Here is a 16,387-nt window from a genome sequence, read left to right as displayed (position 1 = left end):
GTAGTGTGGTATGTAATTATTTTTTATATGTTCGTCATATTTAATTTAAATTTAAAATTTTGCTTGAATCTTGTATTACTGAATATAAAATAAAATTACTTTTAAGATTAAAAATTTCAAAAAATAATTGAGAAGGAAGTATTTTTAGCATGTTGATTGGTATATTCTCGGAAAGGTGTGAATAATAAGCTTTTAGAAAAAAATTTTTTTTTCTTAATATTCTATAAATATATGCGGAGGTATATGTATATGTGTGTATATGGAAAAATTCATAAAATAGTGTTAAATTGTAAAATTATCATATTTGATTTCTGTGTACGATTCTCTTTAAAATTTTACAATATACTAAAAATCATGAAATCTTATGCTAAAATTTTTAAAAAAATATATTAATATTAAATGTAATAATTAAATAAAATACAATAAAATTGAATAATTTAAAATTTTTCAATTTATGTTTACAATAGGGTCTTTGTAAATATATTTAATTAAATAATGCATTCTATTAACTCTATATCTTTCCGTATATATGACAAAAAATGTTATAGAAATAAAATTAATATTGAATAAAATAAACAGATAATTATATCATTCAATTGAATTTTAATTTTGTAGTATAACATTTCCAATAACTCAATACTCAAATACGTATTAGATTTTTAAAAGTATAACAATAAGAAAAATACAATGACGATTTAATTTTCGAATATTTTCATTATTAATAATATGGGAAACAATCGAATGCAATTTAAGAAATTAAATTTTTTTAAATTCTTTTTAATTAAACAATTTCTCTAAAATTTCTATTTTCTTAATTAAAAATATCTGCATTGTACAGAGCTCATTAATATGACTCTTTAGCATTCGTGTATTTTACAGAATTTTAGAGGGGACCCATTTATAATATTTAATTTTTTATACAATTGTATACATATACATTTTGTTCGAGCAATTTTTTTTTGATTTGCATAGTTTTTCTTTTGTTATTTAATCATACCATTTTAAAAATCTTGAAGCTAAAGATAAAATAAAAATAAATTTCCAATAAAATATTAAAAAATAACAATAAATACAATTAATAGTTATACCATTATATTTTCATAAGAAAATTCAAAAAATAAAACCTTAATGATAAATATTTAAATTTGAATAAGAAAAAAAAAAGTCCTCTTTAATAAATTAACATTAAAATACAGAAGTTATTTCCAATATTTTTTCCAAACAAACGTTCTAAGTCTCAATTTGTCCATATTAAGAAAAAATTAATGTATAAAAGGAATATAAGAAAACCATTAAAAAAAAAAACTTATCTAATATTCAATAATTTAAATTTTGCTATTAGAAAATTGAAAAAATAAAATATAAAAGCAAACATTTACGAAATCTTACGCAAAATTTTTATTTTAATTTAATTCTTGCCACCAAAAGTAAATAACAATAATAATAATAATATACAAACAAAGTTTTTAATATAAAATTATTTAGAACCAGTATTCATCGTTGTATCACCCATTATCCATTTCCTTTTTACACTTGTAATCTTCATCAGACTTAATACACTCATCTCATATGAAAACACACACATAATTATGTATAAAAAAAAATATTTCACCTTTACTATATGTGAGGACTTATTTTTTTCTAATTCTAAATACTTATTTTAGAATGAAAACAGGGTTGTACAGCTAGACTAAATTCCTGTTAGGCTCGGTTTGAATTGTGAAGAATTAAAATAATTCAAGCGCCAATAATTTTTTATTTTCATCTATTAAAATTTAAAAGCTACTAAATTTTGGTTGTGTAGTATTCCAAAGATAAAAATTTGCGATATTTCCTAAATTTAAAAATTTTTAAAACACTTATAATTTTTTTTTATATAATATTAATTAAATAAAAATGATATTTTTATAAAGAAGTGGTACTGGAAAATTGTGAATTTAAAATTTTAGATTTTCATTACATTACCCAATTCTTGGATTAAAAATTTCAAAATTATTATTTAAATATATCTTCAAATTAAAGAAGAACCTTATTTTCCTTTTGTCGATTGGATAAAATTCGACAAGATTGTTAAACGAGATCCGACACTGGTACCTAATTCAATATTTGTAACGCATCACAATTCGTACATTTGTACATAAATACATTTTTTATAACTACCATATATCCATAAAATAACGTGCTTCTACTAGTGCGTGCTTATAATTTCTTTAAAACAAAATGCATGCACATACCAAAATATTTCTCTTTATATAAAAACAAAAATAAATATGAAAAATTTTGTTAAAAAAGGAAAATACTATTACTAAAATCTTAAATAATAACTGAAAACACAAAAAAAAATAGAAAAAGATAAAGAAATCGAAAAAACATTTAAGTAAAATTTTCCAACTAAAAATCACGTTTTCCATATAATATCTACCATATAAAAACAACATCAAAAACCAAAGAGAACAACAATAAATAATGTAAGGAAAACAAAAATAAGAAATAAAAAAAAATCCTTCAATCCCAATAATATAACAAAACTCATAGCTAACAACTTCGGTTAGTTTTATTTATTACCACGTCCAAGATTAATAAAATCATTCAGCAGGCAATAATAAAGTACTTGGCAGCTTGGAATTCGAATTTTACAGAGAAAAAAAAAAAAAAAAACACCAAAAATATTATATGTGCATCTTCTCTTGCTCTCGCTACATTTTGTATTTTCTCTCTTTTTTTTTGTTTTTGTTTTAAGGCATCAGTTATACGAGCGTATATAGGATTAGTGCATTACAGTGAAATCAAAATATTCAAAAATTAACAAAAACTGACAAAAACCAAGAGTAATAAAAATAAAAACATATCAAAAAAAAAAACTAAATCCTCACCTAACCCAACAACCTTATTGAATAAAAGCGCAATGTAACATACTTACATATGTACGTTTAAAGTGTGTGTACAACCAAAACTAAATTAAAAACAAAAATAAAAAAAAAAAACATATTTTAACAACCAGAAAAATTGAAATGCTTATAATCAAATGGACAGTATGGATTAGTAAGACGTGGTCTTTTACCTATTTAGTTTTAAATACGAGTATATATAGCTGAGTATAATTTTTCTTCCTCTTTTCATAGCATCCTTCTCAAACTTCAATATTTCTATCCCGTTCTACCATAATTTTACTCTTAATAGTATCTTTTCCAAGAAGTTTTATAATGCTATGAAATATATACGTACCTATATATTATAATTGTGTGTTATCATATTATTCCGTTTTATAAGGATATACAAAGATACATAGGTAAAAAGTTGGATTCCATACATGCTATGGCAAAATGTTCAAATTTACTTGATATTTTTGTATGAAAGGGAATGAATTCTCCCACTGAATTATAAAGTGTGTAAGATTTAAGTGTGCAAAATAAAAAACAAAAATTTTTTTGAATTTCAGTATCGATTTTGCTAAAACAAAAAATTGAATTTATGTTCATTATTGCCGTTTGATATTTAAAATTAGTAGTGTAACAATACTAAAAATAAATATATAGATATTATTAGACAACATGTACAACAAATACCGTTCTGTATGCGAAGTTAGGGAAAAATTAAAACGTAATGATGGAAAATAAGTTTCTACTTAATTTCACATGAGAAATGTATTCTGTTCCTTGTAAGTGCATAACCTGCCATTAAAGCACTTAGTAATAAGGTCATAAAGGGAAGAAAGCGACTTCTGTCTTAGTAGATACCGTTGTTGTTGTTGCTGAAAATTACAACAACAGTTATTTAATTTTTTGCCAAGGGGTTCGTGAAAATTATTAAAAATTTTTAAAAAAATTTTGATTTTTTTTGCTAAGGAATTTGGGAAAATTTTTAAAAAATTTTGATTTTTTTTGCGAAAGAAAGGGTTCGTGAAAATTTTTAACGTTGTACACTCTTGAAAAAAATTAATATTGTAATGGAACTATTTGGATTGTAATAAAACGGCAATACGAAATCGATTCAAATTAATAAAAAAATTGGAATCAGAATAAAATATGAGGGAAAAGAATAATATTCTATTTGATGAAAACTCTTCCTATATTAAAAGCGAAGTTATGGAAGAGAAGAGAAAAGGGTTATTCACAAAACTCAATATATACATAAAAAAAACTTAAATGGTATAAAGCGCAAAAGAATGAAATCTTCTTTGTTTAAAGAGATCTCTCCCCAGACAACTTCTCAATAACAATAATAATTATAAAAGAAGAATACGAGAAAAAATAAAATTCTCGATAAATTTGCTGCCAGGTATGAAGAAAAGTGTTTCATCTTCTTTTACTTTATATACTATCATTATTTCTCTTCCTCTTTACTAAAAAAAAATACTGAAAATATCTCATTCTCTTCTCTTCTTTTCTTCATCAAAAAACAAAAAGAAAATTTTTGATATTGCATATTTTTTACGTGTATCGTTTTAAATAACTGCTACAAAAAAAAAAAAAAAACAAAAATTTCAATGTTGCAATTGCCGGTCAATGTTGCATTAAAGGATCATCAATTGCTGTTCCATAGCTATTGGGGATTATAACAAGTTTTAGTTTTTTATTATTGTTATTTGTTTGTTATTTTTGGGTGTTTGTAAAATGATTTACAGGTAAATGAGAATTTTATATAAGAATGTAAAAATGTTTCTATATAGGTTCAGAATAATATGTGTAGATGTATAGATATATATATATATATATAAATATATAGGTGTCATATTAGAACAGGTTTCTTTCGTATTGTTTTATTCTTGTTCTGAAATATTTATTTATAGTGAATTTAAAATTGCGATATTTTAATTAAAAGAGGAGTCATATTGAAAAATTTTATAATTTTAATTTTTTTTTTTTAAATGCTTTTATGATCAATCATATAAATGAAAAAAAAAAAGAAGTTTTTTAAAATTATTTTTAAGATATTTTTTTATCATAAAATTTAGTTGGATAAAGATCGTAATAAAGTGATATGAAATGAAAAAAAAATATTATAAGAAAATTCTGAATTAACATTTTTATATTTTCAACTTAAGCATTGAAACTTAATTATTGTAACCCGGTTGGCTTGGAATTAATTTGCAGCATTAAAGGTCAGCTAAACTGGCTTTAAAAAATTATCATTGATAAAATAATTTGTTCTTTCAACTATTACGGTTTAAATCGTTCCTTAAGTTTGTTGGAATTAATTTTTACAGTTTAATAGACTCTAGACTCTTGTAAAAGTCCTATAATACCTACATTATTATGTACTTTTCTCATTTTATAATTTTAAGAAGTACGTCTGAAGAACATTATGAAATTGAAGGTGTAAATGTGAGTCATTATGGTATAGATAATCGCGCTAATGCTTAATTACTTCTGATTTTTTTATATTTCTTTAATTTCCTAAAAAGCAATAATTAAAACATTTGTCACTGTGACAAAGAAATTGCATAAAATTTACGTCTATGCGTTTCTAAACTAAATTATAGTTGTAATATTTGTAAAGTAAGGAAGAAATTTGATCGTGCGTATGATTTCAATTTGCAAACACCTCTGCGATCTCGTACTTAGTAGATGATAGTAGATGATTTGTTAGTGGAAAAATTTGAATTTTAGTTCTATATTATTTGGGAAAACTTATGCTTCTGTAATTTTATTTGGTAGGCTTATATATGAGTAGATTCTTTTTCGATTTCAATTATTATAATTAAATTTTCAATTTTTTTTAGAAAAATTTAAACTTTTGACCTAAGGAATAAAATTACTTCATTGCTTGTTTTAAAATCTAAAATTTTGTTCCGTTCTTGATCATTAATCGTTTTATTAAGTTTTTATTATTGAAAAAGAGATTTTTCTTTAAAAAAAAATTATACGAAAAAAAAATAACTAAAATTAAATGAAGTGTTAATGAAACCAACTTTTTTTTGCGGTTTTTTCGAAATTTAATTTTATTTTTAAATAAAATGTGGCTTGACACTATTTTTTACTATTGTTCTAAGTGTTGAACAGGCAAATTTCAAAATTGGTTTTATAAGTATGTGGGTACTTAATTTTTCGAAATTATACAAATTCTATATTAAATAGAAATAGCAGAACCTTTAAGTAAGTTATACTTTTAGAAATTATACTATTGTTGACGGAATTTTAAAGGTCATAGTAATGGTGAAAAAATGTTTTATAAAAAAAATCCTTCTTAAACTTCAAATAAATATTTTTCATGGTGACTGCGCTTGGTTTGTGTATATGAAAAGGTGCATTTTATACGAATGCTTTGCTGATAATTTGAAAGGATGTGATGCCGATTTTCTCAATTTTTCGTTTTTTTACATTGTTCCATTGGTGTTGTTGTTGTCGTTATTTTCGATTTTTTACTTAATTTTTTTTTTCTTTTAATTTTGGGTGAAGAGATGTAATTTTTGTATATATGTATAAATATCTGTGTGTTTATAAGATTGTTGTTCTTCTAAATGTTCTTAATGTTGTTGTACGTTTTTTTATGTTTTCGGTTATGTTTTTTATTATTAATTTTTTTTTTTTTGGTTGTTCTTTTTCCTTTTTCCACTATGTAATACATATTCGTGTATAGTTAAAGGATCATGACTTTAGGATTATGTTATTTGTTGTGCAATTTATTTCCGAAGTTAAGGAACTGGAAGATTCAGAAAGAGTTTTTTTTTAAGTCTTATTTTTTCTTTTAATTTTTATTGGATTTTTGTTCTTCTTTTGTAGTTTTTAAATACCTATCTGTGCAAAAGAATTTTCTCCTTTTTTTTTTGTTGCTTTTTTTAATTCTTGGGTTTTTTTTTGTGCATACAAACATAGTTTAATTTTTTTGGTTTTATTCAGTCAAGACCACAACCATCAAAAACAGTGAATGGCCACGAATAATGCGAGTTGTAAGAATTTGTTTTATAGCGTTTCTGTTTTATTAAGAGTGCGTATATAGATTTGATCTTTATGCATAAAGTTTTGTAAAAAGTATTTTTCTTTTTAATAATTCAATTAATTAATAAGTGAACTAATGTCCAACGGAAAAACTAAATTTGGATTTGATTAGTAGCTTACATATTTCGGGCAATTATAGAAAGTGTTTGATTTGCTCATATATTGTTAAAAAAAATTGGTAGATTGTCTATGAACACATTGGTTCACACATTGTTATCTCACGCAATTGACATTACGGCTTTAAATTTGTATTTTTTTTTTTTAATTTTTTCCCCTTCATTCAAAATTGTTGTTTTTATTCGAATTAATTTGAACTTTTGTTGCAGTTTCAAAAAAATTTTTACTGCTTGGTTGAATTTATTTTTAATTTTGTTTAATTTTTTATTCCGATTTTTTTGGAATTTATTTTTGGTGTATCCCCTGCTTTAATGTTATTCCTTCCACATACTTTTTTTTTTGTTTTTGCAGCTATAAAAGTTCATAAGCTTCTCTTTCCTTTTTGTTTTGTTTGTTTTCTTTAACAAAGAGCAACTTGTACGAAAAAAATTCTTTTTCTGCAGTATTGGATATTTATTTTTTTTTTACATCATTGCAATATTGTGGTAGTCATCAATACCCTGGAATATTATTACGTTTTTGCTTTTGTTATTTTTTTTATATCTACTGTTATATTAAAAGTGGCGGCTTTAGAATGAGTTCGCGTTTCAAGATGGGTATTTTAAATAATGCTGTAAAATTCTATTCAATCATATACATACATATTATGTAGTATGTACATATAAAAATCTATACATATTTTAAAATATTACTGAATACGTGTTTGAATCTCAATGTACATATAAAATTTTACAGGTATGCAAGAAGAATAAAAAAGAAAAAAAAAAATCCCAGCGATAAACAAACAACAAATAAAATAAGAAAAAAAATTTAAAAATCTGTTCAACAGAACTCAACGAAGCAGCAAACAAGAAGAACTTTAAATAACTCTTCATGTTATAGAACCGAACTATCTATACTTTAAGAAAAAAAAAAAAAAGAAAAAAAAAGGAGACAAGTAATTCGGAGCGAACAACTTCAAAAATAAAAAAAAAGCAAAAAAATATTGGGAGTTCTTCGTCATAGTCGTCGTGTAATCGTCGTTGTTGTCGTCATCATCGTTCAATTTCGAAAGAAAAAAAGGGAGTTATTTAAAGTGGTTGATATAATGTACTTTGTTAATATTGTACAAAAACCTAAATGAAAATCAACCAAAAAAAACAACAACTTAAATAAAAAAATTTAATTTCAGAAAAACAAACTCTTTAACTTTTAGTAAAACTTGCAGTGCGCAAAAATTACAACCAAAATGTACAAGGTAGGCAAACGTACACATATAAAAAAGTAAATGATCGAGTAAGAAAGCAAGTAAAAAAATCAGCAAACATTAATAAATAGCACTAACAAGAATAAGAGGAAGAAGAATGGTTGGTATAGCAGTTTATAGAAAATAACTAAAGTAACCAAAGCCTCTAAAGTTATCACAATGGAATGTTAAAGAAATTAATAATAACACGTCACGTTTTAAGGATTTTTGTATAAAAATTTTTTTATTATTCTGATTTTGTTGCTATTATTATTGTTTTTTTATTGCCTCTATTGTAAAGTTTTCTTTTACTATACATATGCCTCTACATACATACATATTTTATAAACTCCTTGAACATTAAAATTTTGTTACTTGCTTATACTTAAATTTTTGTTTGCTGTTGGAATTATTATTGTTGTTTTTGTTGTTGTTATTATGTTGCCAATGAATTTTTATTGTTAATACTCGTTTTTTTTTTTTTATTATTAAACAATTTATCTATAAGAACATTTGTTTTAAAAATGATTTGTGTTTTCTGTTCATTTTTTATTTTTGACTTTAGTTTTCTGGTCTTTGTTGTACATACATATATTTTATATAAATTATTTATTTTTATTTGTAAATTGATGTAGTTTGTTTTTCTTTTATATTATTTATTTAAATATAAATACACTTGATTCAAAATATAACAAACAAACTTTAATAATTATTTTCTGATTAAACCAACAATTTCTGAAGAGCACATTTCGCTATTAAAATTTCAACCATTCTTAGAAATACAATCAAATATTATGTAATTAAATTTGCATAATTATAGGAGGACAACATAAAAAGAAAAGAGGATTTAAAACATTGGTCGAATCTGAAGCATAAACTAGGGTAAATGGTAAAACATTTACCGTTAGTTGTTTGTATTTCTAGAATATCGAATGCGTGTAGAAAACTCCGGAAAATAAGAGTTAAACACTGAAGTTCTGTTAATTTTACAAGACAAAACCCTGGTACAGTGGGGAGGGGGGAAAATATTTCGTTTAGATATAGTAAATTATACATACATTTTTGCAAATTTTGAAAATCTTAGATTTCTACAACACACTAAACGTCTAAGAGAAAAGCAATGTCGAAAATTTAGTTTAATATAACAATAAAATTTCATTATGTCATAGGTTTAATGGATTCCACACGTAAATTCAATGCAAGGTGTTATTGTATTATACAGATATAGGAAAACTATTAATATGAAAAACACAAAAAAGAAAAACAAAGAGTAATAAAATTGAGACCAACAAAAAAAAAACCAAAAGAAAAAAAAAGACAAGAATTTAAAACGTTTTCGCTCTTTTGTTAAAAACCAGCAAATAAAAAAAGAAAAACTGAAAACAAATAATTTAAAAAGAAAAAAATCTGGTAAAATAGTTTGAATCGCAAAAATTTAATAAAAAAAAAAAAAAAAATAAATAAATAAGTAAGTATAAAAATCGATCGGATCGGCTTCTTTAACCGTCTACACTTCACATTAATAAAAAAAAAATCGTTTTAAAATGATGGGATTCTTATTTTGATAAATATTCAATATTAAAAACATTTATTTGGTGGTCTCTTTTTCGAGACCTACAATGTAAAAATTTCATGTAACATATTAGTCATGTAGTATTGTCTTCAAGGTGAATTTAGCAACGAAAGTCAGGTTAAAGCACACCAGTCCTAATATTGACATATTCGAAATTTGTTGAGAAAATTAAATTAGCATTGGCTAACTTATAATTGAATGACTTTAAGTGTAAAATTCTGCAACAAAATGTAAAATAGTAATGCCAAAATATTCTGGCGGCTTGTCATAGTTTTATTAATTTTATAATTTAAAATTGAGCACTGCTCCTTCTTTTAATGTTCTCAATGTAATTTATACATATGTGCACAAACCTTATACATACCATAAGTACATGTAAGATTCTAAATAATTTTCTTCCAAGTTTTACCAATTGTATATTATTTAATATTAAATATGTAATCAGTTTTTATAATGATTTTCATATTCGACATTATAAATTTTTCTTTATACTTCATATACATATATATATATATATATATATATATGGATGGGGCTTCTATATTTTGTTCTTTTATTTCGTATTTATGTGTATGCTTTCAAAATTTCATTCATGTTTCTTTAGGTTACCTATTTCATGTATTGTCAATTTTTTTATGTTTCTTTATTTAATTTTTATATTTTTGATTTTGACTTACAACAATTATTATTATTGATTCAGAATTTTGTTTTTTTTTTATTATTTTAATATTATATGAGTATAGTTTGACAAAATCGAGTGCATTTATTGAATATTTAATTATTTTTTTTTTTTGTTGTTTTTGTGGTTTTTTCTTGTTTTCCGAAAATGTTGTAATATCTTAAATGAAAGGATTTTTGCAATGTTTTGTTAAAATAATAAATTTTTGTAAATTTTTGCAAAATTCGTGATTATATTAATAATGTAATTCTTTTTTTTAAACAAAGATTAGAATTTAAAATTGAATTTAAGAACACAATATTAAATTGAGTTCATCTTGCATTCATAAGCACATTTTTCATTAAGGTGGTCGGGGTCGATTTGTTCATTAGAATTTTTTCTGTTAAGAATTATTGATACTTTATCTCTGATTTTTTTATGGTTATTTTCATTTTATAGTAAAATAATAAGAAATTTAAAATGCTATTTTAATATTAAATTAAAACCAAAAAAAGACTTATTTCTGAAAAATAATTTGAAAAAATCAAAATTATTTACAATTCGTTCAGAAGTTCGTTACGAGGTGAGTAAAAGTTATACTCGTATTTATTATAATAAAGTTGGGTCAAACCAATGGTTTGTATTGTAGCACTTTTCCCTTCAACAAGTGAAAATTCTGCTTTTAAATACAGTCTATGTATACCTATCACACTATTAAAATTATTTTCATTCATATACAAAACTATTTCTAGAATTGCATATATTTAGGATGATGCACACATGCAGTCTTTGAAATAAAGCAAAAATTAATATAAAGAGGGGTTAACATAATGCTCGATTTTAAGGTTTAATTGTGTGAGTTAAGAAAAATAATTATATTTTTTAATTTCATGGAATTTACCGTTACCTTTTTGCGTTTATAAAAATTTGAAAAAGCTTGCGGTTTCGGAAATATAAGGTGTCAAAAATTCAAATTTTACGAATTTCAAGAGGTGATAACTTGAGAGGGGTTGGAGATGGAAAAAAATTTTCTTCTAACAAAATGAACTATTTGTTAATATCTAAAAGCTCCTAAAATTTCAAAAATTTGGAAAAAAAGGACTTTAGATAACGGTAAATTTGAACGGCCATTTTGTTTTTCTAAAGTTTAACTATAGCATACCGCGCAAGGGGAAGCAAGCCACTGTCTTTCTGCGTTTGCAAAATTTCAAAAATGCTTATGGTTTCATTGCAACAAATATTTAAAAAAGGCCATTTCTAGGGTTTTGGGGGGGTATAACTTCTAGAGGGGGGGAGATATGTAAAAATTTTGTTCTACGGAAATAAGTTTCTAGTGAAGATCTATGTACGTATTAAATTTCAGCTTTCTATCTTCAAAGGTGTAGAAGTTTTGTAAACAAAAAAAGTGTCCACGGACGGACGGACGGACGGACGGACAGAGTGAAACTAATAAGCACTTTTTTCAAAAAAATTTTTGGAAAAGTGCTAAAAAGGCAATTTATATCGTAAAAATTTTGAAAAGTTTATTGTAGAAACGAATGATTTTGTGATATTATGCATTTCTTAGAATAAAACCCTATATTTGAGAGCATTTTTTTTCTGAGATTCCGAAAAGTATTTTTTAACTTAGTTTTCTTGTAACAACCACTTAAAACTTGATTCTTGAATCTTGGTTTCCTAAGAATATTCAACAGACCTGCACAATTGGTACTGTCATGAGATCACCCATATATGATATAAAGCTCTTGAAATGTATTCAAAATAAGAATGTATTCTCGAACACTGATTAAACTTTTTGTGAAAAAATCATATTATTTACGATATTAATTAAATAATAAATTTTTAAATAATTATTTTAAATTACTTGTTTCCTTCTATAAGAATAGGTCCTAATTCTTCTTCTTCTTCTCCCTTATAATGTAGAAACCTAATTTGTATCGACTAGGAATAATCATTCTTGATTGAAATCTAGTTCATGAATATTCGATAATCTTAAAGAGATCATCCAAATTTTAGGTTTTCAAATTTTTTTGGAAAATTTTATTATAATTTTTATTTTCTAATATTTCGTCTGAACATGAAATATTTTTGTTTTCATCTTAACATCATTCTTTTAAGATGTGCGATATATGATGTGATGGTGTATTAAAAATCACACTTTTTAACAAACAAAAAATAAAACAAGTAAGAATTAAAAGCCGTTAATCAAACAACTTAACTAATCAAATACTAAAGTTATAATGCTAAGGCGTATCTCATAGTTCATTAACTCTCTAAGAATCTTTTAGGCGAAAACAAAAAAAAATTACATAAAACTTAGCAAGCAACAAGTAGACTTATTGATGATTTTTTTTTTATTTTTCTACTTCTTTTTCTCTAATAATATTCCAGAAAGAAAAAATGATTTTTATTTCTTTATTAAATAAAAACAAAGAGTTAAATTCTATTTTCATGTTTTTTTAATATAAATAAAACAAAAGAAAAGTAAAAAAAATTTCAACATTTTTTACAATCGTAAAAAAACACTGTAGTAATTTTTTTATTTTGCTTGTTTTTTTTGGAAGTTTTTGGTTTTTTTTTTACCAAAAATTTGTTTGGAAAGCATATTAATATGATTAGAGAAGGAGGAAGAGTGTCTTATTCAAAAGGTGACTTATTTGCTTAACACATCACTTTTTCTTTCTATTGTATACTTTTTTTTCGCTTTTCATAATATATGAGATCATGACATTGAAGTAAAAGATGAATTTCGTAAAATTAATTGACTAATTTACGTGGAATTTCCTTAAAGTATCATGTAAAAATTTTTTACTAATATTTTTAAAGAGTTCAGTAGTTACTGTTGAACAAAATTAAAATATTTTTGAACAAGTCTAATTATTGAACTTTCGAAAAATGGACTTTCTAAGCTGAGAAATTTAAAAAAGAACTTTTCTAAAATCTTTTCTCTTTCCGAAAATTTATTACCAATATGGTGTGTATTCGAAATGACTACTCAAAATTTAAACAATTTTCGCTTTTGAACTTGATTTTATTGATCAATAAAAATGTGATAGAATGTGATGATTTCGAACACAATTAATGGCTTTCCAGATATAATAGAGAAGCAACGAAATAGAAATTTCATAGAATTTTAAAGTTTTTATGAAAATATTAGGAAGTATTCAATTTCTTTTAAAATTCAATTAGAATAAGTAGTGTTAGAATTTATTTTATATGAAGCTTAAGGGTAACAAAAACTTTTTTAAATTAATATCATTAACATACTGACCACTTTATAACGATTCTTCATCAGCTAAAAGAATACAAGAAATGAATATCTAAAAGAATAAAAAAAAATTTTTTCATCACGATTTTAAGTAAATAATTCGACATGAATATGTATGTATCTACATACTAAACATACATACAAATATGTAAGTACATATAGTAATTTTCTTTGAATACATTTAGCGGTGCACATCATCGTTTTCTTTTAAACGTTTCGGAAAAATATTTTGGATTTTATTGTATATTTTGTTTTTCAAAAGTAAATATTTCAATGAATTTCAAAATATCAGTGGTGCTCAAATTTTCTAATATATTCAAAGTGAGCTTTTAAATATAAGTTAGAAATGAAACTTACAAATTTTAATAAAAAATTTAATATTGACTTAAGAATTGTAAACTTTATTTTCCAATTTAGGTTAATGAACAATAGTTTCCGAAATTTTCGAAAATTTTCATTTAATTTATAGTATCTGCCTAAATTATGCAAAATAGAAATTTTAGTTTCTTAATATGCTTTTTTTTAGTAATTTAAAAGTTATCTGCTATATGCTCTTGATCTCTCACTCTTAGCCATTAATTATGCGTAATAACAGTTTAAGTGAATGTGTTTCTCTAAAGGTATTTTAAAGCATTTTAAATATTACGAATTGGTTTTTAAATATTTTATTTTATTTTTTGGTAATGTAAAAATTATTTTGATATTTTTCTCCCCTCTGGTCAACATACCATTTAGTATTCGAAATTGTTTGTATTGTACATATATAGGTTTGTGTTGAGAGTGTGACATGATAGTGATGTATCGGAAAATTATTTACGTACATGATATGTACATAACACATACCAAACAGCTTTTTGTTTGTCTTTCTTACTTTTTTTTTTCTTTTTTAAATAAATGCCTTTAAATTTTTCATACAGATTTATCTGAGCATTAACTTCATCAGAGCGGGTGCGATAATCTTTTTGAAAGCGAAAAAACAACACGAAAAAAAATTTACATTTTCGAGAGAATATACAAAAAAAAAACGAAAAAAAAATCAGATTTATCAACAGATCTATTGATTGTTGAATTGTTGACATTTTAAATATATTGCTAAGAAGGTGTTCAACGTGAGTATTTTGATTATGCATCTTTTTAAGAAATTATTTGTTTACACTATATGCTTATTGTTCTTTTCATTTTAGAACTTTTAAAAGTTGAAAAAAAATTAGATTCATATTTTGCTAAGGAAATTTTCTCAGCATATGAGAAAATAATTTTTGGACACTATGAAATTAATGTTTAGGAAAAATTTCAATGCTAAAGTATCAGAATATTGTAAAGAAGCTGTTACACATTTGGTAAAATTAAATGCTCCTGATCATGGTTTGTAACTTTATAAATTATCTGCGTAATATTCATAGAATAGTCTGCTATTTTAGAAATTGTTATTATATAATTGTAATTGCTATTACTTTATATGAGTAATTCGTAATAATTAAAATTATTACGAATTTTTTTTCGAAATTTTTACGAAAATCCAAATATTTGCTGTGTATGATCACTAAGAGTTTTGAGTTTTAATCAAAGTTTGGTTTTAAATAGCTTTATAACTTATTTGCTGTGAATTCTATCAGTTAACTCATAAAGTAGGGTTCCAAATTGCAGACTTGCATGCAAATGGTGTAAGCCGAGTAGATTCTAAACTATTAATAAAAATGATTATAACACAAACATTTTTATTTGCTAATTTATGCACAATTAGTTCTATTAGTAGTTTGTCACAACGGCAGGTTTTAAATTTATTCTTAAAATTTTACAAAATCTCCTTAATTATGAGAAAACTAGATTCTTATATTTCATCAAACTTATGATTTTTTCCTTAATTCATTAATTATAAAAGTTTTTCGTTGTTACTCCATATTTAATAAATTAGAATCATGCTGATTTTACCAGCTGCCCAATGATAATTTTTGTTCAATTTTTTCTTAACTATATCGACAAAATTTTAATAAATTTGGTAATCATTCGATGTGTTTAAATTAATTAATTGGATGACAGGCAAACATATAAATGACAGCTGTCAAGATGACAGTGAAACAAAACAAAAACATACTTCAAAAATTAAATCATTGAAAACTTGAAGTGAATGAAATGAAAAAAATTAAAATTTGCGTTTATTTTTTTTTTTTATTTTTCTTAAAATATGATGATTTCAAAATTATTTGTTGCAATAAACTCATGTCAGCGTTTAACATTTTAATAAAATCAACAGCATTGTTAACAATTTAATAAAAATTAAAATGTTAATATTAAATTATTGTCTAAGATATTCTTCATCATTCTTTTCCAAGTTCATTAAAGATTAACTGATCTCTACACTGTTTTTTTATCAATTGTACGTATAAAACAAAAACAAAACAAAAAGAAGCAAAAAAAAAAAAACAAACAAAGAAAAACATGAAAATTTAAACTTAATAAAGATAGGTGTGCGCTAAAGATGAGTCCTGGACATAAAATGCTAAAATTCATTAGTCATTTTCGTTGAACGTCAAAAGGACGTCATATTTTTGTGGCTGCTTTATTATTTCTTGTTCTTTGTTTTATTGTTTTTTTTTTCGATTGATGT

The sequence above is a fragment of the Condylostylus longicornis genome, unplaced genomic scaffold (genome assembly GCF_029603195.1).
Source record: "Condylostylus longicornis isolate FDR11 unplaced genomic scaffold, ASM2960319v2 ptg000100l, whole genome shotgun sequence".
Taxonomy (NCBI): domain Eukaryota; kingdom Metazoa; phylum Arthropoda; class Insecta; order Diptera; family Dolichopodidae; genus Condylostylus; species Condylostylus longicornis.
Note: the sequence above shows the minus strand (reverse complement) of the source record.